This window comes from Chiloscyllium plagiosum, unplaced genomic scaffold (genome assembly GCF_037043375.1).
Source record: "Chiloscyllium plagiosum isolate Xiang-an unplaced genomic scaffold, Cpla_swu_hap1 HiC_scaffold_23, whole genome shotgun sequence".
NCBI lineage: Eukaryota > Metazoa > Chordata > Chondrichthyes > Orectolobiformes > Hemiscylliidae > Chiloscyllium > Chiloscyllium plagiosum.
In genome coordinates, this window is record NW_028270161.1 from 53,768,640 (window position 1) to 53,794,005 (window position 25,366).

The 25,366-nt window shown below is 43.3% G+C and overlaps 1 long non-coding RNA gene and 1 pseudogene across 1 annotated transcript in view; one reads left to right on the forward strand and one right to left on the reverse strand.

Annotated features, from left to right (window-relative positions):
* Positions 1-14,002, reverse strand: part of LOC148145898 (uncharacterized) — an 82,922-nt gene extending 68,920 nt beyond the window's left edge. Inside the window, exons 1-2 of the long non-coding RNA XR_015761224.1 lie at positions 13,745-14,002; positions 11,801-11,908 (exon numbers count right to left, since the gene is read on the reverse strand). This is a non-coding gene — a long non-coding RNA (uncharacterized LOC148145898). The remainder of the gene's footprint in view (positions 1-11,800; positions 11,909-13,744) is intronic.
* On the forward strand, positions 9,443-10,075 carry LOC122561489 (large ribosomal subunit protein uL1 pseudogene; annotated as a pseudogene).
* Positions 14,003-25,366: the final 11,364 nt, after the last annotated feature.

A 25,366-nucleotide genomic window follows, 5' to 3' on the forward strand; every position in this document is an offset into this window, starting at 1 on the left:
TAACAAGAATCTTTCCATTGACCCAGTACTCTGCCTTCCTGTTATATTTCCCAAAGTGCATCACCTCACATTTAGCTGCATTGAACTCCATTTGCCACCTCTCAGCCCAATCCTGCAGTTTATCCAAATCCCCCTGCAACCTGTAACATTCTTCCAAACTGTCCACTACTCCACCGAATTTATAGTCATCTGCAAATTTACTAATCCATCCACCTATGCCTGCATCTGAGTCATTTATAAAAATGACAAACAGCAGTGGTCCCAAAACAGATCCATGTGGAACACCACTAATAAATGGACTCCATTTTCCATGAATATTTTCCATCAACCACCACTTGCTGCCTTCTTCCAGAAAGCTAGTTTCTAATCCAAACTGCTAAGTCACCTCAATTCCATGCCTCTGCATTTTTTCCATCAACCTTATCAAAGGCTTTACAGAAGTCCATGTATACCATGTCAACTGCCCTACCCTCATCTACATGCTTGGTCATCTTCTTAAAAAACTCAAAGACGTTTGTGAGACATGACCTGCCCTTGACAAAACCATGTTGACTATTTGAAATCAAATTGTTGCTTGCTAGATGATTATAAATCTTATCTCTTATAATCCTTTCCAACAACAGAAGGAAGGCTCACTGGTCTATAATTACCTGGGTCATCTCTGTTGCCTTTCTTGAACAAGGGAACAACATTTGCAATCCTCCAATCCTCTGGTACTAAACCCGTAGACAATGATGACTCAAATATCAAAGCCAAAGGCTCTGCTATCTCTTCCCTCGCTTCCCAGAGAATCTGCGGATAAATCCCATCCGGTCCAGAGGACTTGTCTACTTTCACTCCTTCCAGAATTGATAACACCTGTGCGTAACTAACCTCAACCCTTTCTAGTCTAATATCTAGTCTTTATTCTTCTCCTCTACAATATTCTCCTTTTCCTGAGTGAACACCGATGAGAAATGTTCATTTAGCACCTTTTCAATCTCTACAGGGTCCACACTCAACTTCCCACTTCTGTCTTTGACTGGCTCTATTCATACCCGAGTCATCCTTTTATTCCTCACATACCTATAGAAAGCTTTAGGGTTCTCCTTTATTCTATTTGTTGAAGACTGATCGTGTCCTCTCTTTGCTCTTCTTATCTCTCTCTTTAAATCCTTGCTAGCTGATCTATAACTCTCCATCGCCTCATCTGAACCATTTTGCCTCATCAACACATAAGCCTCTTTCTTCTTCTTAACAAGAGATGCAATTTCTGTTGTAAACTATGGTTTCCTTACCTTATCACTTCCTCCCTGCCTGACAAGGACATACCTATCAAGGACACACAATATCTGTTCCTTAAACCAGCTCCACATTTCCATTGTCTGCATCCCTTGCATTTTGCTACCCCATTCTATGCATCCTAATTCTTGCCTAATCGCATTATAATTGCCCTTGCCCCATCGGTAACTCTAGACCCGCAGCATGTACCTATCCCTTCCCATCGCTAAGCTAAACGTAACTGAATTATGGTCACTTTCTCCAAAGTGCTCATCTACAACTAAATCCAACACCCGGCCTTGTTCATTACCAAGCACCAGATCCAATGTGGCCTCCCCTCTTGTCGGCCCTTCGACATACTGTGTCAGGAAACCCTCCTGTACACATCGGACAAAACTGATCCATCCGACATGCTAAAGTTATAGCATTTCCAGTCAATGTTGGGGAAGTTAAAGTCCCCCATAATGACCACCCTGTTCCTTTCACTCCTACCCAGGATAATGTTGCTAATCCTCTCTTCCACCACCCTGGAACTCTGTGGAGACCTATAAAATCTCCAAGAAGTCTGGCCTCTCCTCTTCTGTTTCTAACCTCAGCCCACACTACCTCAGTAGACGAGTCCTCATCAGGGCTAGAAGGTTTGCTTTATAAGAAGAGGCTGGATAGGCTGGGACTCTTTTCCCTGGAGTGTAGAAGGTTAAAGGGTGACCTTATAGAAACATAGCAACATAAAAGATCGGAGCAGGAGGAGGCCATTCGGCCCTTTGAGCCTGCTCCACTGTTCATCATAACCGTGGCTGATCATCCAACTCAATAGCTTAACCCTGCTTTCTCCTCATAACCTTTGATCTCGTTCACCCCAAGTGCTGTATCTAGCCGTCTCTTGAATATATTCAATGTTTTGGCATCAACTACTTCCTGTGGTAATGAATTCCACAGGCTCCCCGCTCTTTAAGGGAAGAAATGTCTCCCCATCTCCAACCTAAATGGTCCACACCAAATCCTCAGACTATGACCAGACCCACCATTGGGAACATCCTCCCTGCATCTACCCTGTGTAGTCCTGTTAGAAGTCTATAAATCTCTATGCCACCCCCCCTCATCCGTCTGAACTCCAGCAGAAACAATCCTAATCTAGTCAATCTCTCCTCATGTGTCAGTCCCGCCATCCCTGGAATCAGCCTGGGAAACCTTCACTGCACTCCCTCGAGAGCAAGAGCATTCTTCCTCAGAAAAGGAGACCATAGCTGCACACAATATTCCAGGTGTGGCCTCACCAAGGCCCTGGAAACCTCTCGCAGTGAAGGCCTACATAACATGTGCCTTTAAATACTGCCTGCTTGCACCTGCATGCTTACCTTCATCAACTGGTGTACAAGGACACCCAGGTCCTGCTGCATGCTCCCCTCTCCCAATTTACAGCCATGCAAGTGGTAATCTGCCCTCTTGTCTTTGCTTTCAAAGTGAATCACCTCACGTTTATCCAAATTATCCTGCATCTGCCAAAGATTTGCCCATTCACCCAAACAGTCCAGATCACGTTGAAGGATCTCGTCACAGTTCACCCTCCCATCCAACCTGGTGTCATCTGCAAACTTTGAGATGTTTCATTTTGTTCCCTCATCCAAATCATGGAGATAACTTGTGAATAGTTGGGGTCCCAGCACTGTTCCCTGTGGCACCCCACGATTTACTGCTGCCAGTTTGAAAAGGACTCATTAGTTTCTACTCTTTGTTTCCTCTCTACCAGCCAATTTCCTATCCATTCCAATATACTTCCCGCAAACCTATCATCTTTAATCTTGCACAATAATCTATTATGTAGGACTTCATGAAACGCTTTCTGAAAGTCCACATATACCACATCGAATGGCTCCCCCTGTCACCTCTACTAGTTACATCTTCATCGAATTCGAATAGATTTGTCAAGCATGATTTCCCCTTCATACATCCACGCTGACTCTGTCTGCTCCTGCCACTACTTTCTAAATGCTCTGCTATAAAATCCTTGACAGAGGTTTATGAGATCACGAGGGACATAGGTAAGGTGAATAAACAATGGTCTTTTTCCCCAAGGTAGGGGAGTCCAAAACCCAAGGGAATAGGTTTAAAGTGAGAGGGGAAAGATTTCAAAGGGATCTGAGGGGCGCATTTTTGTGCAGAGGGTAATGAATACATGAAATGAACTGCCTGAGGAAGTGGTAGATGCAGGTACAGTTACAACATTTCAAAGATATTTGGACAGGGATGTGGCCAAGTGCGGGCAAATGGGACTAGGTTAGTTTGAGAAACCGGAGGAGTTGGAACAAAGGGTCTGTTGCTGTGCTGTATGGCTATATGATTCTGTAAATATCTGGGGAGAGATTTGGAGATGGAACAGTTAGCAAGGGCAAACATCAGGTAATGTGCCCAATGCCTTTCCATTTCCATGCCATTTTGTCAACAGCAGGTGCCAATGTCCACTCCCGCACCTTCAACACTGCCCTCAGTGGTACCAATCACCATGCTGAAACAGGATTACCTTTGCTTCTTAGGCCTGAGTTCAGGAAACTGCCACCTCTACCAAATTCTAGCCCTTAGAGTCATCGAGGCATATAATACAGAAAGAGGCACTGTGGTCCAACTCATCCGTGCCAACCAGTTTCCTAAACAAAACTAGCCCCATTTGCCTGCATTGGCCCATATCCCTTTGAACCTTTCCTATTCACGCATCTGTCCAAATGCCTTTTAAATGTTTAAATTGTGATGCCTCCACCACTTTCTCTGGAAACCCCTTATTCACCCCAATGTGCTTCACAGCCAGTGAGCTACTATGAAGAACAGTTGCTGATGTAACTTTGGAAATGCAGCAGCCATTTTTCATACATTGAGCTCCCACAAGTTAGTAACAAGATAAATGACCAAAGGGCTTGCTTTACAGATACTGGTTGCGGAATGACTATTGGCCAGGGGCACAACAGAGATCTCTGCTGTGCTGCATTCGGGTCTGCAAGGGTTAATACTGAGGAATGCCTTAAACAGCACCCACTGGACGGAATTGCAGGCAGAATGGCTGCAGATCTCGAAGGAGTGCGATCTAACATCTCGACCTCTCTGCAACGCTGTCTATCACATCGATGTAACCTGTAACTAATTACTAACGTGCAATAAACTATATCGTGTTAACCAAAAACACTTCTTAGACCAGGAAGTTATTCATAGAGCATAGACGTAGAGGTCAACAAGACAGAAAAAGGCACTTTAACCGATCATATCTGATCCTATCTATTCTAATTCCATTTTCCAGCATTTCATCCATCACCTTGTATGCCTTGGCATTGCAAGGGCACATCTAGATACTCCTGTCCCACACTAGACTGAGCAGGGCTTGTACTTTGCTGCTCCTTAAGAATAAGTTTGCATTAACCTTCACTATGAGCTGCAGTTTAGTGAACAGCATCATCATGATAAAGGGCATATGCCTGAAACGTTGATTCTCCTGCTCCTCAGATGCTGCCTGACCTGCTGTGCTTTTCCAGCACCATATTTCTTGACTCTGACCTCCAGTATCTGCAGTCCTCATTTTCTCCTGAAAAGCATAGGGACCAAACATGCCTATACAAGGGGTGGGCAATAAATGTTGGCCAACCAGCAGCACCCATACCCCAGGAGTGACTAAAAATAATTCGTTGCTAACTCCTTAAGGATTGAGCTTCATTGAATGGTCACTGACTCACTGAAATATTGTTTGTGAAGTTTGGTTTTGAATTTTGTTGTCTCGAGTCTAGGCTGTGCCCTCCGATCACTGTTACACTGTTTTGGCTGCTCCCTGTTCAGATTAATCAAATGGAACATGGACGGTATGTGAAGCTAAGGACTACTATCATCATTCAGTCATTCCTGATGAATAACCAAGCACAGTGTGGTAAGACAACTCGCGTTTGTCTCAAAATTGCGCTCATCGTTTTGACAATGTTAAATCTTATTATTACTTTTGCAAAGCTCTTGAAAAAGGCTGTAAATCTTAGATTAGATTCCCTACAGTATGGAAACTGACCATTTGGCCCAAAAAGTCCACACCGACCCTCCAAAGAGTAACCCACCCAGACCCATTCCCCTACTCTATATTTACACCTGAGTAATACACCTAACACTATGGGCAATTTAGCAATTCGCCTGACCTGTACATCTTTGGATTGTGGAAGCACCCAGAAGAAACCCACGCAGACATGGGGAAAATGTACAAACTCCACACAGACAGTCCACAGAAATTGAGCCGTGGTGCTGTGAGACAGCAGTGCTAACCGCTGAGCCACTGTGTGTATTGGATGTTGAAAAAAGTTGAACCACGCACCAGAATTTTCCCTTCCACCCATTTTGGCAACAAATCGATTAAATTTAAAAATTATCATATGTGCTTCTTTTGGTCACAAAATTAGCATTAGGGTAACCAAAGGTACAATGGTTCTACCCTATTGGAAAACCAGTGACCTCGAACTGTTCAGGGTACTTGGAGCACCTGTAATCAAGATCTTCAGAAAGAATCCATTTCATTTTCAATTTGCAGTTAAGACAGTTTTTCTTTTTTATTACAGAATCTATTGGAACAGGTGATATCTGGAGAATGTCAACTCGACAGCTCAAATCTCCAAGGCTCCTCTGCAAGGATGTATTGTTGTCGTCACCAAACATAATCGGGTGTAGTTCTAACCTTCCAACAGATCCAGCTTATCTCTTACATGAATATCTGTTTACTTTCTCAGTGTCGGTAAAGACCTCATTTGTTATGAAGTCTGCACTAAAAATGCTGAGTTGATATGGATTCGTGTAAACAAAAGTGTTAATCACGTAGTATGACGATATGGCCTTTTAGCTGAGAATGGAAAACCAGAATATTTACAAGGAGGGTGACTGAGCCATTAGCACTGGTTAGCACTGCTGCCTCACAAGGCCTGGAGCCAGGTTCGATTCCACCCTCGGGAATTTGCGGAATTTGCACATTTTCCCCGTGTATGTATGCGTTTCCTTGGGTGCTCTGGTTTCCTCCCACAGTCCAAGGATATGCAGGTTGGGTGAATTGGCCATGTTAAATTGCCCCATAGTGTCCAGGAATGTGCAACGTAGGTGGGTTAGCCATGGGAAATGCAGGGTTATAGGAATACGGGAGGGGTGTGTGTCTGGTTGCGATACTCTTCAGAGGGTCAGTGTGGACTCAAGGGGTTGAATGGGCTCCTTCTACACTGTCGGGATGCTATGATTTCTGGGTGAATAATCACCTTGTGACTGTAAAGCAAGCTGTCCCACAGCCACTGAGTCATTGTGTATGAATCATGCCCATTAATAAAATCCATAAGTCAATTCTCTTCCTTTTACTTCCCAGTGTAATATTCACCAGCATCGATCAACACCTGAAACAAGTGTTGGGACTCCTGCCAACCAACACCAAATTCAGTATAAGTTGAATAAAGCTTCCATGCACATGCTCTGCTCAGTTTTTCTGGGTTCCCAGTGGTTAGTGGTCCTTACAAAAATAACCACTGACAGAAAAGCAAGCTCACGTTTATGCAAATCCAGCAGGCTGATCCGATCCTGCGACAGCAACAATGATACTAAAAGCAAAATACTGTGGATGCTGGAAAACTGAAATCAAAACTGAAATCGCTGAAAAAACTCAGCAGGCCTGTGGAGAAAGAAACAGAGTGAACTCATCCTGCCAACATGTGGGGCAGTACTATGGGGGCAGGCTCACTCTTAGACCTGACTGATTACGCTGAAGACCCAATCAGCAAACAAATCCATGTCTCAATGCAACTCTCTGATTTAATGCAAATAAATCCCAAAATCCACTATCCAACAAGCCGAGGCCATCTCTTTTATTTTTTCAACTTGTGGGGCTTGGGTCTCATTGGCTGGGCCAGTATTTATTGCCCATCCCGACCTGCCCTTGAGAAGGTGGTGGTGAGCTGCCTTCTTGAACACTGCAGTCCATGTGCAGTAGCTAGACCCACAATGCCCTGTGGGAGGTTATTATTCCATCTTGGGTGCAGATTCCCTTTTGACCCCACAGTAATGATTCCTCAAGTTTTCTGGCTTTAAATTTCAATTCTGCATTGCCTCATGTCCAGCTTAGTTTAGGGGCGGCACGGTGGCTCAGTGGTTAGCACTGCTGCCTCACAGCGCCAGGAACCCTGATTTGATTCCAGCCTCAGGAGTTTGCACATTCTTCCCGTGTCTGTGTGGGTTTCCTTTGGGTGCTCCGGTTTCCTCCCACAGTCCAAAGATGTGCAGGTCAGGTGGATTGGCCATGCTAAATTTCCCATAGTGTTCAGGGATGCATTGGTTATGTGCATTGGTCAGGGGTAAATATAGGTTAATAGACTAGGGGAATGGGTCTGAGTGGGTTACTCCTCAGACAGTCAGTGTGGACCTTTTGAGTTGAGGGCCTGTTTCCACACTATAGGGATTCTATGATTCTAGCTGCCTGTTATTATTTTCAAAAGGCAGGATAATTCAGCACCAAACTCTCATACTATCATTATTTACACCATGACTACACCCTTATCCAAGTCTTCAGAAAGTTCACCGTAAGTTCTCCTGATCATCTGCTGGAATGTCAGTGAAAGCTGCAGGATTTATGCCTCGGCTTCCTGATACATTTATAGAAAATGCCCAGGAAAGCCCTTGTGGTAATTCTGCAGTCCCCTGGATTTGGAAACACAGCAGTCATGAGATTACATTTTGGCAGCAAGTTGTGTAATTTGATTCAGTCAAGCATGGGGCTAGAATAATTGATGCTAACAGGCACCCTTGACATTTTTTTTACCTAATATGCCCTTGTACAATATGGCAATAATCTCAATCACAAGAACCTTCAGAAGTTGTAAGGGGGAGTTATAACATATGTTGCGCTTAGGTCACCCACAGACATCCTTTTGGGTGGAAAGATAGACTGAAGCCATCTCCCATCTTTTGTATTTGGGAATAAGAGACTCCAGTTTTCCTTGCAGGGCCCTGAGATTCGTTTCTGGCCCTCTCCATCCCATAAGAAAAGCAGCCAGCTTTGGGTCATACACACACACACACACATACATGGACACACATATACACGGATACATACATGGACATGCACACACGGTCTCACACACACACAGACGTACACACATTAACACGCGCACACATGGACACTCATACGCGAATGCACACACACACAGACACGCACACACGTATATACTCACACATGGGCACACACACACATGGACATGCACAGATGGTCACACACACAGACACACACACATGGACACACATTCACACATGGACACACACAGATTCTCTCTCACACACACACACAGACACACACACATATATGGAACGCATACACAGACACATGCACACAGACACACACACATGGACATGCACACACGGACACTCACTCACACATAGACACACACACACACACACATATGGACAAGCACACACAGACACACGCGCACACGGACACACACACATGGAAATGCACACATGGACACGTGCACACAGACACACACACATATGGACACACACAGACACACATGCACATGGACACACACACGGACACACACACACACACACACGGCCATGCATACACAAACACGCACACACAGACACACACACATGGACGCATACATGGACATGCACACACGCACACCGACACACACACAAATGGATATGAACACATGGACACACACTCTTACACACAGACAGACACACACACAGATACACATACAAGAACACGCACATGCGGACACACTCTCACATGGACACACACACACACGCACACAAATGAACACACACACACATGGACATACAAACGTGGACACATACACATGGACACACACACACGGGCACACACATACAGACACGGGAACACACTCTCATAAGGATACACACACACACGGACACACAGTCACACATGGACGCGGACACACACACACACGGACATGCACACATGGCCACACACACACGGACATACACATACACGGACAGATACATACAACACACACACACACACAGACACTAACAGTCATAATTCCCTGTCCATTAGAGCAAATGAAAAATGGAACACATCTCCATCAGTTTTACACAGGGTAAGCAACCAAGCAACTTTAACTGTCCATCTGTCCATCTATTCCTCGTGGGATAGGTTTGATCCTGACTCACTGACAGAATGAGCAGCAAAGCATCTAGTGAGACCCTGCACAAAGCTGTCCAAAACGTCCTTCAAGGATCCCAATAGAATCCTCACAATTTCCTGGAGCTGCAGATCAGTCTGACGAAATATGACCCTCAAAACAACAAGCATCTCTCTGGAACTGTCAGATTAAAGAGTGTGCCTCAGCCAAACATCTCCAGGTGCCTGCTTGGGAACGGGCAGCAGTGAAGCAAAGGCTGCTGATCTCCCTCACATGGACGTTGGTGAAGAAGTTGAACAAAAATAAGGAGATGGTCAAGGAGCTGGGAAAGAAGTCTGATACCTTCCTTCCCCCAGGATCCCTCATTAAGCAGGTTCTTCACATTCTGGGTCCTGATCTGAATAAGCCTTGTAACTTCCTTTCCTTCCCAACGAACACTGGAAACAATGCTAACCAAAGTAGATAAAGTCAATGCAACCACCACGTTCCTGGTGAAGAAGGTGTTGTACCTGGCTGTTGATGTGGGCCACATTAAAATGACTGAAGAGAGTTTTGTCTACAACCTTCATTAGGCAAACAACTTCCTGGTTTCATTGCTGAGGAACTGGTGGAATGTGTGTGCCCAGTACAGTAAGAGGGGTATGGGCAAGTCTCAGCACCTTTACTGAGTGATTGTACATTTTTAAAACTAAAATATTGCACAGCAAAGAAATGTAATACACTTCCATATCACAAACAACAGCTAACATTTGAAATGTAAAGCTGTCCTTTATTGACAATGCTTCTGAAAATGACAGCAAGTGACTGTTCAGCTTAGAATTTCACAGGAACTGTTTGATTAGTTTTGTGTTATGGCATCTGATGTGTCACACTGTGTACAGAATAAGGATCATTGTCAATTATCGATTCTACCTAGCATCGCTGAGGTAAAGTAACAACACAAAGAAATACTCGACCTCTACTTGAAAGTTTTCTTCATAACTTATAGAAGAAGAGTTGTTAGCTCTTTTAGCTGGGTTTAACCGATCCACTGACACTATTGGAAGCACAAAGATGATCTGTCACATGTCCTGAGGGCAGGACAGTGGCTCAGTAGTTAACACTGCTGCCTCACATCGGCTAGGTTCCATTCCACCTTTGGGTGACTGTGTGTACAAAGTTAAAAATCAGACTACACCAGGTTATAGTCCAACAGGTTTATCTGGAAGCACTCACAACAACCTGATGAAGGAGCAGTGCTCCAAAAGATAGTGCTTCCAGATAAACCTGTTGGACTATAACCTGGTGTAGTCTGATTTTTAACTTTGTCCACCCCAGTCCAACACCGGCACCTCCAAATCATGTTGGTATGGAGTTTGCACATTCTCCCATGTCGGCATGCGTTTCCTTCGGGTTCTCTGGTTTCCTCCAACTGTCCAAAGATATGCAGATCAGGTGGATTGGCCATGCTAAATTGCCCAGAGTGTCCAGGAATGTGTAGGCTGGGTGGATTAGCCATAGGAAATGCAGGGATAGGGTAGGGGGATGGCTCTGGGTTGAATCCTCTTCTGAGGGTCAGTGCGGACTCAATGGGCCGAATGTCCTGTTTCCACACTATGTGTAATATGAAATACTGCATTCTGACAGGATGTCACTACCTGAAACATTGACTCCATTTCACTCTCCACAAATACTGCCAATCAGCCTGAGTTTTTCCAACATTTTAGTCCTGTTTTTTCGATATAAAGCAACCTGTACAGTAATTTCTCTCATTGCTGTTTGTGGGAGCCTACAATGTGCACATTAGCTGCTATATTTATCTAAACTGCAAAATGACTGCATTTTGACAGCATTCCATTGACTGTAATATGCATCACAATGTTTTGAGGTCAATAAAAGAATTACCATACAAATATAATTTCTTCTTTGTTTGAAGCAGCAACGCACTTCCAGATTCAATAGCTCTGAGCTGGAGCTATAATTGTGAAGACTCTTGTGGTAAGGTGGTAGTATCCCTTTGTCTGAACCAGAAGGCCTGGGATCAAATCACATGTTGCTGCAGAGTATGTCATAAGACATCTGAGTAGATTAGATAAAATTATCTGGAACCTTTATGATGGGTGATTTTAGATGCAAAATTCTTTAATATAAAAATTTTGTTGGAGAGAGAATGAATTAAAATAATATCTTTCGACATTAGCTACTCAATAAGGCCAAGGCTGGCCTGTTAATCCAGAGCCCAGGTAATATTCTGGGGACCCAGGTTCAAATCCTGCTATGACAGATGGTGGAACTTGAATTCAATAAAAATCTGGAATTAAGAGTCTTGCGACGATCATGAATCCATTGTTGATTATCAGGAAAACTCATTTGGTTCACCAATTCCCTTTAGGGAAGAAATCAGCCACTCTTACCTGGTCTGGCCTACATGTGACTCCAGATCCACAGCAATGTGATTGACTCTTAACTGCCTTCTGGGCAATTAGGGATGAGCAATAAATATCGGCTTAGGTGGTACCATCCTGTGAATAAGTTAAAAAAAGTTGAAACACTTCCCTGTTTTGAAAAAGCATTGAAAAATAATCTTGAAATATCAAGAGAATACTCAATGTTTAAATGAATCGATTTTCCAAAAATGATTTTCCTGTTATTTCACTGTTACTTTTTATTGTGTTAAAAAAAGGAGCCAGCTGCTAAGTTAGCAATGGCAGCTAGTAGCAGCCTTGTTTAAGACGAATAGCTTGCAAGTATTCAGCCAATGCCGCAGTTAGCAAGGCTCTGTTGCTCAGGATATAAAACAGCGCACAGTGAGTCATTGGAATGAAACTGAATTGGGAAAAGAAATCTGGCGCTACTCACGCTGGACTGCTCTCAGCACTCACTATTTTTAAGGACTCTGTTCTACACAGCCCCTGTACAGCGACACACTGTAAAAGTCCTAATGTTCGGGCCAAGAATTTCTCGAGACTGTTTACATTGGCACTGTAGAACTACTATTCAAATCTTGAAATGCCATGAAAGCAAACGCAACTCGTTTTGACAACAAAATGCCAGATTATTTGCTGCTGAAAAAGTGTTTGAGTCAATCTCAAAATATTAAGTATGCTAAATGTATCAGGATGAGCCCACGAAAGCCCTGCGTTTCTCATGATTTCAGATTAAAACAATGGTTGCAGAGTTTCATTGAGCAACACTTTTGAAAGGGGTTTGATTAATTGAGGAAACCTGAATATACAGCTGCAGAAGCCTCCCTCTGACACCTGTCCAGGACCTCCTCTAATTTTTTGAAGGAATACTGACCCATCTAAGTCTTCCTCCATTTTCTGCAAATAATACCGACCTGTCTAAGCCTTCCTCTGATTTCTGGCGGCCAGTACTGACTGAAATAACTCCACACAGGCCGGTATCCTGTCACTAAGTCACCCTTTATTTGTATGTGGAGGTCCTTGACACTGATCCAGCTCCCTCAGAGCCAGCTCTCAGAGTGAACAGAACCTCTGACCTTCCTGTTTGTATCTATCAGGCGGAGCTCCCTGATTGGACTAGGTTAACAGCCCCAATCAGGGAACTCACATTCTATGACGTCCACTTGGCTGACCCCGTTACAATTATTATATTGACCTGTCTAAGTCTCCCTCTTATTTCTGGGAGTAATACTAACCTGATTCAGCATTCTTTTGATTTTTGGGAGTAAAATGGACCTGTACAGATCTTTCTCTGATTTTTTTGTGTAGTGTAATGAGAGTCATTTAGATCATGACTCTTAAATTAGTAATAGCGAAGACAACAGTCTAGAATGAACACGTGAAGAGGGAGGTTTTAGATTAGATTTTCTATAGTATGGAAGCAGGCCCTTCAGCCCAACAAGTCCACACCATCCCTCTGGAGAAAAACCCACCCAGACCCATTCCCCTACCCTATATTTACCACTGACTAATGCACCTAACACGAGGGGCAATTTAGCATGGCCAATTCACCTGACTGCACATCTTTGGATTGTGGGAGGAAACTGGAGCAAATCCATGCAGACACAAAGAGAACATGTAACCAGTTGCCTGAGGTAGGAATTGAACCCGTGTCCCTGGTGCTGTGAGGCAGAAGTGTTAACCACTGAGTCACTATGCCACAGGTTGTATTCACCCCACTGGAGAGCTGTACTGTGAACTCACTTGGTGTGGAAGGAGTGTTACAGTACATAAGGAGCAAAACAGCCTTTCTTCAAAATAAGGAATAAGCAGCCTCAGGGACAGGGTATGTGCAGTCACCCACAGCTCGAGATATTCCAGACTGCTGCCTCAAAGTACAGGGAGCAATACTAGTTTAAATCACAAAATAAAATATCTGCCAGTTATACTCACCTGTCTGCGTTGTTTCCCAATCTCTTTGAGTAATACCAACATTCCTGGGCTTGAACACGAGGAGAAAACCTGAATAGCAGATTCAAACATTTATCATTGATCTAACAGCTGAGCGTTCATCTCAAAAGACATTTGAGTTCTAATTTTATTTCTTGTTAATCACGCCTTCTTGACAACATCAAGTCAACTTCATGTGTCCTTCTCAGGAAGGATCTTACCCATTTGGTTTGGGCTCAGAGAACATCAGAAGGTAATCATTTACTTCAATTTTTCAGTTCATTCTGGAAGGGAGAACAAAAGAACAGAGTTTTATTTACATGGAGAAAAGCTGCAACACTAAGGGACTTGGGGGAGCTTGTGCATGAGAGACAGGAAGCTAACCAACAGGGGCAACAGGTAATTAGGAAGGCTAATGGCTGGGGGGATCCAAGATGGCGGCGACCCAGTAAGACTGAGTCTATAGTGCTCCTCCCAAGACCTGGGCACAGTGGGTCACCTACCCCCTACCAAGCTCACCAAATCATTTATAAATCATTTATAATAGTTTAGTAACTGAATTAGTGGTTTAATATTACATTTAAGCTACATTTAAGCAACTTTATCCTAAGTTAAAATGACTAAAGGGAAGGGAGCCCGCAGCTCTCAGCAAGCAGGAACCCCTCCCCCACACTCTCCAGCTGCAGCAGAGGTGTCCACAGCCGCCCCGGGGGACCTACCTACAGTAGCAAGCCTTACAGAAATGCTTTCCAAGCTTGACTCGAAGATCGATGCCTTTATCGTCGAATCCAGGAACCGTTGGGAGTCGTTGTCGGCCGCGCTGAAGAAGCACGACCGTGAAATTGAAGTCACGGAGGGGCGGAGCTAAAGGCCGCGACCTCGGAGACAACCGCTCAATCGGCCGTGGATCAGGTCCGGACTCTCGAGCAGCGAGTCCGGACCTTGGAAAATCATATTGACGACCTCGATAATCGAGGTCGTCGAAAAAATATTCGTTTGCTGGGCCTTCCCGAGCAGGAAGAGGAAGGCCAGCTTACAGCATTCCTGGAGCAGTGGCTGCCACAACTTTTAAATCTGGAAGCTGGATCAGGCCAGGTAAGGGTGGAATGGGCCTACCGGGTAGCAATACGGGGGCCCGGCTCGAACCAGCGCCCACGCCCGGTCCTGTTCCGGTTGCAGAGCTACAGGGAGAGGCAGATACTCCTAGAAGCCTCTAGAAATCTCGGAAAAGACCCCCAAGCTATGATCTACAAAGGATCCAAGATCATGCTATTTCAGGACTTTTCCCCGGCTCTGGTTCGAAAGAGGAAAGCATTCGACGAGGCGAAGAAGCGTTTAAGGGACTTAAATGTACAGTACTCCTTGCGCTACCCAGCGATGTTACGCTTTAACCATGAAGGTTCTGTATATAACTTTGGATCACCAGAAAAGGCTAAGGAATTCTTGGACTCTCTTAGATAAACTGTAGGACATAATGGATGTTGGTCTGCCTTCCCCCCCGTTTTGGTTTATATCCCCTCCCTTTTTTTTTCTTACCTTATTGCTTAATATTATTATGGGGGGTGGGGAGAGGGATTTGATTTTCTCCCCCCCCCCCCCTTGGAGTTGTTTTCTGTTATTATTTTATGTATATATGAGGGGTGTATGTATATGTGTGTGTATGTATATATATATATATATATGTATGTGTATGTATATATATGTATATATAAGTTGGGGGATTTGGTTAATGTTGGTGGGGGGAGGTGGTTACCTTATTCGATTTTACCTCTGTCTTTAGGAGCGGGGTTGTTTTTCCCTTCGTTATTTTGTATTATCATATTTAATTATTATTTGTTGAACTGGTAATTTTATAGTTATATGTTTATATATGGTATTAACATTACCAAATATACCCAGGTGTTGGTAGGGGTGGGGGTGGGGTGCTCACTGTTAACTCTAGCTTTGTATTATATTTGAATTTTCCTCACTTTATTGAGGAGTGCCTGGGTCAAGGGTGGGGCATTGGTTGGGAGAGGATATGAGGGATTTTTGGAGAGGAAGTGATGCCCCCTGGGAACAAGGGGGAAAGTCTCCACTTAGATACGTTTTATATTTTTTTTATTTAGAAATAGTTTTTTACTGTATTGTTGTGGGTGTATTAAAGAGGGTTTATTTTTGTAAATTTTACATGTTCCATGCTCAGGATGTTCTGGATAGGGTTCCCCCTCCCGAGGGGTCTCGGATTGGCCCAGAGGATTATGGTTGATCAATCGGTTAAGTGGTGCACCTGGAATGTCAAAGGGAGTAATTCGCCACTTAAAAGGAAGAAAATATTATCAAATCTTAAGAAGGAAAGAGTTGATATAGCTCTCCTACAGGAGACGCATCTGTCAGATAAAGAACACTTGAAATTACGACAGGGCGGATTTGATCAGGCCTTTTTTTCTTCTTTTAGCTCAAAAAGCAGGGGAGTTGTTATTCTTGTTCGGAAGAATTTCCCTTTCAAAATCCTAAAGCAGATAAAAGACGAATCTGGACGATATATCTTGATTAAAGCTCTCATAAATGGAGAGGAATATGGGATTTTAAATTTGTACTGCCCCCCGGCACACCCCTTTAAATTTATAACAGAAGCCTTCTCAAAATTGATGGCTTTTGATGCCCGTCATATAATTATAGGGGGAGACTTTAATTGTATTATGGATCCGGAAATAGACAGGATTCCCAAGAGTACTGCAGGAGTATCTCCCAGATCTAGACAATTGATGGATCTGAACAAAGAATTAGGATTAGTAGATGTATGGAGATGTCTTCATCCACAGGGTAGAGATTTTTCTTTCTACTCTAATCCACATAAATGTCATACCAGAATTGATATGTTTTTTGCCCCCTCAATTTTTTTAAATTCCATATCATCCTGTAAAATAGGTAATATAGCAATTTCTGACCACGCTGCTGTATATATGGAAACTAAGGCGAGGAACAGTGGGACATCCCCTCGGCATTGGCGTATGGACCCCTTCTTAATGAAAGATAGTAAATTTGTAAAGTACTTCTCTCAAGAATTTAAAACTTTTTTAGAAATTAATTCAGGTACAGCTAGCAACCCGTCAATGATGTGGGAGACCATCAAAGCTTACACGCGAGGCTTGATCATCTCCTACTCAGCGACCCAGAAGAAATTAAAAGGAGAACAACAGCGTTTGCTTGAAGCCCGCTTAAAAGCGGCTGAAACAGCATACACTGATAGACCCTCTATTATTAAATTGCAAAGGATTACAGCTCTTAGGACAGCTCTAAATACTACACTTACTCAAACGGCTAAGAGGGAAATATTATTTGCAAAGCAAAGATTATATGAATATGGTGACAAACCGGGTAGATACTTAGCATTTCTTGCAAAGAAAAAAAAGGCCCCTCAGACGATTATGTCTATTAAGGAAAGCACGGGCATTTTGACTCATGATCATAAAAAGATTAATGCGACCTTTAGAAAATTCTATTCTGAGTTATATAAATCACAGGATTGTGAAGATAGGGCGAAGAGGATGCAGTCATTTTTTAAAAATTTGACTTTTCCAGACCTAACTCCGGAACAAGTATCAGTCCTAAATGCTCCTCTTACACCCCAAGAAATAGTTGATGCAATTAGGCACCTTCAAAATGGTAAGACGCCGGGCCCAGATGGCTTTCAAGCTGAATTCTATAAAGAATTTACAGAAATACTGGTTGGTCCACTTATGGACATGTATAACTATGCATATAGTCAGGGCTGTCTCCCGCCTTCGCTGAAAGAGGCAAATATCTCTCTTATCCTCAAAAAAGGAAAGGACCCAGAAGATTGTACATCATACAGACCTATATCCTTGCTAAATGTAGATTTTAAAATCCTCTCTAAAACGTTAGCACTGAGATTAGAAAGGATACTGCCACATATTATAAAGGAGGATCAGACGGGGTTTATTAAGGGCCGTAGATCATCCAATAATGTTAGAAGGGCTCTGAATATGATTCAAGCTTGTCATCAGGGAAAGATACCAGGAGTAGTGGTTTCATTAGACGCGGAAAAGGCATTTGATAGGGTCGAATGGTCATATTTGTTTTACACATTGGAGAGGTTTGGTGTTGGACAGGTGTTTACCAAATGGATCTCAACATTGTATAGTGATCCCAAAGCAGTTGTGGTTACCAATGGATTAGGCTCGGATAGCTTCAGTGTAGGTAGGGGCTGCCGTCAGGGATGTCCCCTCTCGCCATTGTTATTCACGCTAATAATTGAACCACTAGCAGAAGCTATACGAGCTGATCCTAACATAGTGGCCCCAAGGATTGGTACAGGTAAACATAAAATTACCCTTTATGCAGATGATGTTCTTCTATTCCTCAGTAACCCTTTGATGTCCATACCTCGCTTAATCCAAGTTATTAATACATTTAGTGCATTCTCAGGCTATAAAATTAATTTTTCAAAATCGGAAGCTATGCCAATGGGTGGCCTTGCTGTGATACCCCGCTTAGCGGACGGTTCCCTTTTTCCCTTTCGCTGGTCCCTGGAGGGTTTCTTATATTTAGGCATTTTTATTACTCCAGTATTTGGTCAGTTGTATAAGGCTAATTTTGTGTATTTATTGGAAAGGATAAGGCAGGACCTCCAGCGATGGGGAGACCTGCCAATTTCCTGGCTGGGTAGAATAGCATTAATCAAAATGAATATCCTGCCCCGTCTCCTATATCCTATGAGAATGCTTCCGGTGATGCTGCCGAGGACAGCTTTATGTAAATTATACGGCTGGCTGAGTTCCTTTATCTGGAACCATAGGTGACCCCTCATTAAGCTGAAGAAGCTACAGCTTCCACAGGCAAGGGGTGGATTGGACTTCCCAGATTTTAGGAAATATCAATTAAGTTCCCTATTAAGTTATATAGCTGATTGGGTCTTGTCTGATCCACAATCAATCTGGTTGGACATCGAGGCTTCTCAAGTAAAATACCCACTTATTAACCTTTTATTCTCAGACAAGAGGAAAATCATTACAGATCACTGTAAAAACCCTATAATACTGAATACAATCAAGGCTTGGAATATAATGCGGCAAAATGAGGGTAATTCACATAAAACATCCCCCTATGCACCGATAGTGGGAGCATGGGGATTCCAACCGGGGTTAACAGATGCCACTTTTAAACTCTGGAGAGCCAGGGGTATCTCATGTCTTGGGGATTTATTTAAAGATGGGGTCCTGATGTCTTTCGGACAGCTGCGTCAGAAATTCGGATTACCCAATGGAGACCTCTTTCGATACTTCCAAATTCGAGATTTTATACAGAAGAAGACTACGTTATTAGATAGTCTTTATAAATCCGATAGAGAATGTAGTGTCCTACGACCAGTGGGGGTATCCTCCGTCAGTAATATTTATCATTTGCTACATGATGAAGTATCGGGAGATATGGATAATCTGCTTAAAACATGGGATCAGGATCTGGGACTAGAAATCTCCACAGAAACGTGGAATGATATCTGGGAAAATGCTAGAAGAATTACTATTTGTAACAGAACCCAGGCTATCCAGCTGAAGATACTTCATAGGGCCCATATAGCACCGGTTCGATTGGCAAAATTTAAAGCAGGAGCATCTCCAATGTGTCCTAAATGCAAAATAGAGGTGGGCACTCTTGTACATTGCTTATGGACCTGTCATAAGATCCGTGGATATTGGACTAAAGTAGCAAGTACCCTGACAGAAATTTTAGGAACGGAAATAAAAGTGGACCCCGTATCTCTCCTCTTGGGCTTTTCGAACTTTCCCTCCCTGGACACGTACGGGAAGAGACTATTTTCTATTCTTTCTTTCTGTGCAAGGAAAAATATTTTGATGAACTGGGTGGCGGAGGGCCCCCCTGGACTTTCAAATTGGCACAGACTAATTATGGAATGTATTCCCCTTGACTTCCTTACAAATATGGTGCACCGAAAGACCGAATTATTTTATAAAATATGGCAGCCCTTTTTGAATTACATAAATACAGATATTTCGGCTATCCTAACAAGGGCTTTTATTTAATTGAGACTACGAACCTGGCTGGTCCGCGGCCCCTCGGGGGAGGAATCCCGCACGAATACGGGTTTTATCATATCTGATGTTAACACATCCCGAGCATGTAAGAGACTTAAATATACACCCTGGTTAGTTGTAGGTTAGATTAGTAGATAGTTGAGTTTTGTCTGTTTGTTTTTTTTTTGTTGTTGTTGTTTTTTTTTGGGGTTTTTTTTTGTTGTTTTGTTTTGTTTTGTTTTTTTTTGTTGTCAAATTTTGGCTATTGTATATTTGAGCTAATTGTATATCAATGTTTATATCTGAGAGTTTTGTTTATTTTTGTAAACTTGTAAAAATGTTAAATTTCTAATAAAAATATCTATAAAAAAAAAGGAAGGCTAATGGCTTATTTCAAGGGGGTTAGAGTATAAGAGTCGGTAAGTCTTACTGCAACTGCATAAGGTGCTGGTGAGACCTCATCTGGAGCACTGTGAGCAGTTTAGTGAAAGATATCATTTTATTGGAGGCAGTTCAGGGAAGGTTCAGGATGATCCCTGGTATGGAAGGATTGTCTTATCAGCAAAGGCTAAACAGTTTGGGGCTGTACTCACTGGAGTTTGGAAGAATGAGAGATGATCTCATTGAGACATGAGAGATTCTTTAGGGGCTTGACAGGGTAAATGCTGAGAGGAAGTTTCCCCTCACGGGAGAGTCTAGTGCCAGAGGGCACAGAGTCAGAATAAAGGGGCACCCATTTAAGATGGAGACGCGGAGGAATCTCTTCATTCAGAGGGTTGAGAGTCTTTGGAACCCCTTGTCACAGTGGGGATAGAGACCTTTGTAAATTTAAGACTGAGATAGACAGATTCTTGATCAGTCAGGGAATCAAGGGTTGAGGGGAAAGGGCAGGAAAGTGGATATGAGGAATGTTGAACAAACCATGGTGTTATCAAATGGTGAAACAGGCTTGAGGTGCTGTATGGTCTACTCCTGTTCTTATTCCGTGTGGTCTTAGTTTTACTCACGCACCACGATACCACACTTGGTCAAGTACTGCCTTGATGTTAATAGTGATCACTCTTTCACCTCACCGTTAGAATTCTGCTCATTTGTCCGTGGCTATAATGACCCATTCAGTCATGTGTTGTATACACCAAGGGTATGACTCTCTCAGTAAAGTTCTCCCTAATTTCAGGATTATCTTGCATAGCTAAATGATCATATTTCATAAATGAGAAACCTCAGCTGAACAAACAGTAAAATTTCCAACCACATTTCTGAAATTAAACACCAAGAGGCAGAAATACCTTCAAGATATTTGCTGAGGAGGAATTACAAGTCAGATCAATCCTTAACCCCTGATCTCCCATGGAGGAACAAGTTGCTGAGAATTGAAGGCCAGGTTTTCATCCTCAAGGCAGGTAGTGGGAGTTGGGGAAATTGCCAGCTTTGTGTGAATACCTCAGGAATTATTGGCTCTAAAAGCTGCGTTTTTATTACTTGGAGGACTGGCACCAGTTGGAGTTGATGTTGGATAAGTTCAAAGACAGCCACAACACCTATCAGTTATAAAGTTAGGCTGTGTAAGAGGCTCACATCAGAGCTGTGGGACTTTGCTTCCATGTGCAATTAAAAACAGACACTCCTCTGTAATTGTCACACTCTGTCACTGCCCACACCTTCCCAGTGCACCATCCATGACCCCTTGTAATCAAATACTGCCCTCATCCATGACCCCACATGCCCCCAACCAAGCTGTGGTATTAATGAATTGAATTTATTGTCACGTGTACTGAGGCACAGTGAAAAGCTTTGTCTTGCGAGCAATACAGGCAGATCACAGAGTGAAGTAGCATAGATCAGTAAATAATAGTAATGGATAGAAGGTTACTGCCACCCTTCCCATTCCCTTGTCTACTGTGTCTACCACCCTGTTTGTGAGTCTTAACAAGAAGAAGCTCTTGTCCTCACATGATCTAATTTATTGCATGATAGCCATTGGGTATAATTTGTGGCACAGTGTGGTTGCCCCCTATCGCTGGGCCAAAGGGCCAGGTTTAAGTCCCACCTACCCTGGAGGTGTGTCACAACATGTCATGTTTTGATCTAAAACATATATTTAATCATAGAATTGTTACGATGCAGACAGATGCCATTTCACCCAAAGTGGCTGCACTGCCTGAGCGTTTCAGTTTGTGACAATCACCTGCGTTCTCCCCAAACCCCTGCACAATATTTTCATTTACATAGCTATCTAATGTCCTCTTTGAATGCATCAATCGAACTCATTTCCACCACACTTCCAGGAAGTGCATTCCGGACTGTAACTTCTCACCTCACGTTTGTCTCTTCTGCAAATCACTTTAAATTGTGCCCTTTGGCTCTGACTCCTTTTACAAACAGGAATAGTTCCTCCCTGTCTTTTCTGTCCAGACTCCTCATGATTTTGAAAATTCCTATCAAATCTCCCCTTCACCTTTCTCCAAGGAGAACAGTCCCAACTTCTCCAATCTTTCTTCCTAACTGAAGAGTCTCACTCCTGGATCCATTCTTGTAAACACCTTCCCCTCTGTCTCTCCGATGTTTTCATAACCCTCCTCTGGTGTGACACCCACAACTGTACACAATTCTCCGACTGAGGTCTAACCAGCATCCTAACTTAGTTCGTCATCATTTCCCTGCTCTTGTACTCAATGCCCTATTAATGAAGTCAAGAAAACTGTATGCTTTATTAACAGCTTCCTCCTCCTGTCCTGCCACCATCAATTTCTTATTCACCCAGATATCTCTACTCCTTTAGAATAGTACCCTTTATTTTATATTTATTTCTCCATGTTCTTTGTATTAAAGTGAAAAAAAAATCACCTTCCCAGACACTGAAAGGACAAAGGACCAGTAAATAAAAAGCAGGGCAATCACGACTTTGCAAATAATCAGGAGGAGTCAAAAGAAAGCAATTCATTGACATCGGTGACCGTCTGGTGCCAGAAATGTGCTGCTCTGACAGTTTTTTAACCTTCTCCGCAATTAATATTTGCACCTTGTCCCAACTCGTTGCATTGTTTACATCTGCACAAGAATTTAAAGAAAAGGGTGAAGTTTAAATTGCAGAGTTATAGGTTAGTGATTCAACCTGTCTACTTTTTGTGACTGATTAAAAATAAGTTGGACTCCAATAAATGTTGATAGTAAAAATCTGCATTTTCCTTTAACCTGAGTTAGACAGGTAAATCTGAGCAATTCCATGGTTTAAACACATTTTCACATCCACAGCTTGATTTCTGGTGCACTATCCCTGAATGCTGTAATGTATCTTCACTCCAATATTTTTACCTGAGATCTTTTCCAGACAACTGACAAAAATGTCCACCTGAAAGTGGGTCCTAATGTGGTTACCATTTTGCTGATGCCAAGATACACTTAAGTACCTGCCCAATATCATTAGAAATTATCCAAACCTAAAATAGCATGGCGGCTCAGTGGTTAGCATTACTGCCTCACAGCGCCAAGACCCAGGTTTGATTCCGCCCTCAGGCGACTGTGTGGAGTTTGCACGTTCTCCCTGTGTCTGTGTGGGTTTCCCCTGGGTGCTCCGTTTTCCTCCCGCAGTCCGAAGATATGCAGATCAGGTGGATTGGGCATGCTAAATTGCCCATAATGTTCAGGGATGTGCAGGCGAGGTGGATGAGCCATGGGAAATGTAGGGTTACAGGGATAGGGTAAGAGAGTGGGATGCTTGTCAGAGTGGCAATGTGGACTCAATGGGCCGAATGGCCTGCTTCCACAATGTGGGGATTCTATGAGTGTACATCAGTGTAAAAACAAATGGAGATCAGAGTAAAAGATAAAGGTAAAATCGCCATAGTCTCACCAGACCAATGAGCTGCTCTCTTATTAGAGACTAGTGGTGCTTTATCCTAAAGGTCACCACACCTCAGGTGAGGAGAGAGGTTCAAAAAGAGAGTCATTCAGGAAACCTCAGCAATGCTGAATCCATACCGGTGTAGTCATTCTTTAAATATGAAAATTAGATTTCAAATCAGTCAGCCACATTTTATGCATCTCAGAATGTGGGGTGGCACGGTGGCTCAGTGGTTAGCACTGCTGCCTCACAGTAGCAGGGTCCTGGGTTCAATTCCATTCTCAGGCATCTGTCTGTGTGGAGTTTGCACTTTGCTCTGGTTTCCTCCCACAATCCAATGTGCAGGTCAGTGAATTGGCCATGCTAAATTGCCCATAGTGCTAGGTGCATTAGTCAGAGGGAAATGGTTCTGGGTGGGTTACTCTTCAGAGGGTCAGTGTGGACTGGTTGGGCTGAAGGGTCTGTTTCCACACTGTAGGGAATCTAATCTAATGAAAAAGAATCAAGTAGTATTTCACTGTGTACCTGATACTAATGGACTTGTAATCTTGTCTAACTCAGCAACCATCCTGATTTAAAATAATCGCTATTCTTTGGCTGTCCTGGAACTCTTCCTAACAGCACTGGACTGCAACAAGTGATGGAGGTAGCTCACCACTGCCTTATCATTGAATCCCTACACTGTGGAAACAGGTCATTTGACCCAACAAGTCCACACTGACCCTCCGAAGAGTATCCCACCTCAACACTTACAGTTACCCTTGACTAATGCAGCTAACCTACACATTCCTGAACACTATGGCCAATTTAGCATGGCCAGTTCATCTAACCTGCACACCTTTGGATCATGGGAGGAAACTGGAGCACCCAGAGGAAGCTCCCACAGACACAGGGAGAATGTGCAAACTCCACACAGACAGTTGCCCGAGGCTGGAATCGAACCCCGTCCCTGGTGCTGTGAGGCTGCAGTGCTAACCACTGAGCCACCGTGCCGCCCCCATATAACAGAAACACATCTCACTCACTCAGTGAAACAGACAATGAGATTTAGATTACTTACAGAGTGGAAACAGGCCCTTCGGCCCAACAAGTCCACACCGACCCTCCGAAGCGCAACCCTCCAGGCCCATTCTCTTACATTTACCCCTTCACCTAACACTACAGGCAATTTAGCACAGCCAATTTACCTAACCTGCACATTTTTGGACTGTGGGAGGAAATCAGAGCGCCCGGAGAAACCCACGCAGACATGGGGAGAATGTGCAAACTCCACACAGACAGTTGCCCAAGGCGGGAATTGAACCCGGGTCTCTGGCGCTGTGAGGCAGCAGTGCTAACCACTGTGCCAACGTGCCACCCGCTATCTCTGGACTTGAAAGAAGTTCTGGGATTTACGTATTAATGAACCAAAACCTGCATCCCCATTCTAAGTGATTAAAGATTTAGCAGCAATCTAGGTTTGTTCAATTCATCGCATCAGTTGTATGACACTTTGATCTTTTACTATCTTTTACTGATGAAGGAGCAGCGCTCCGAGAGCTTATATTTTCAAATAAACCTGTTGGACTATAACCTGGTGTCGTGCGATTTTTAACTTTGTCCACCCCAGTCCAACACTGGCACCTCCACATCATGGAAGGCGTTTGGCTAAGAACCCAGAAAATTAGTAGGGAGCTAAAACACTTGAGTCCCTGCTTGATTCTCTTTCTCTCAGAGGGTTGCAAAACTTTGGAATTCACTTCC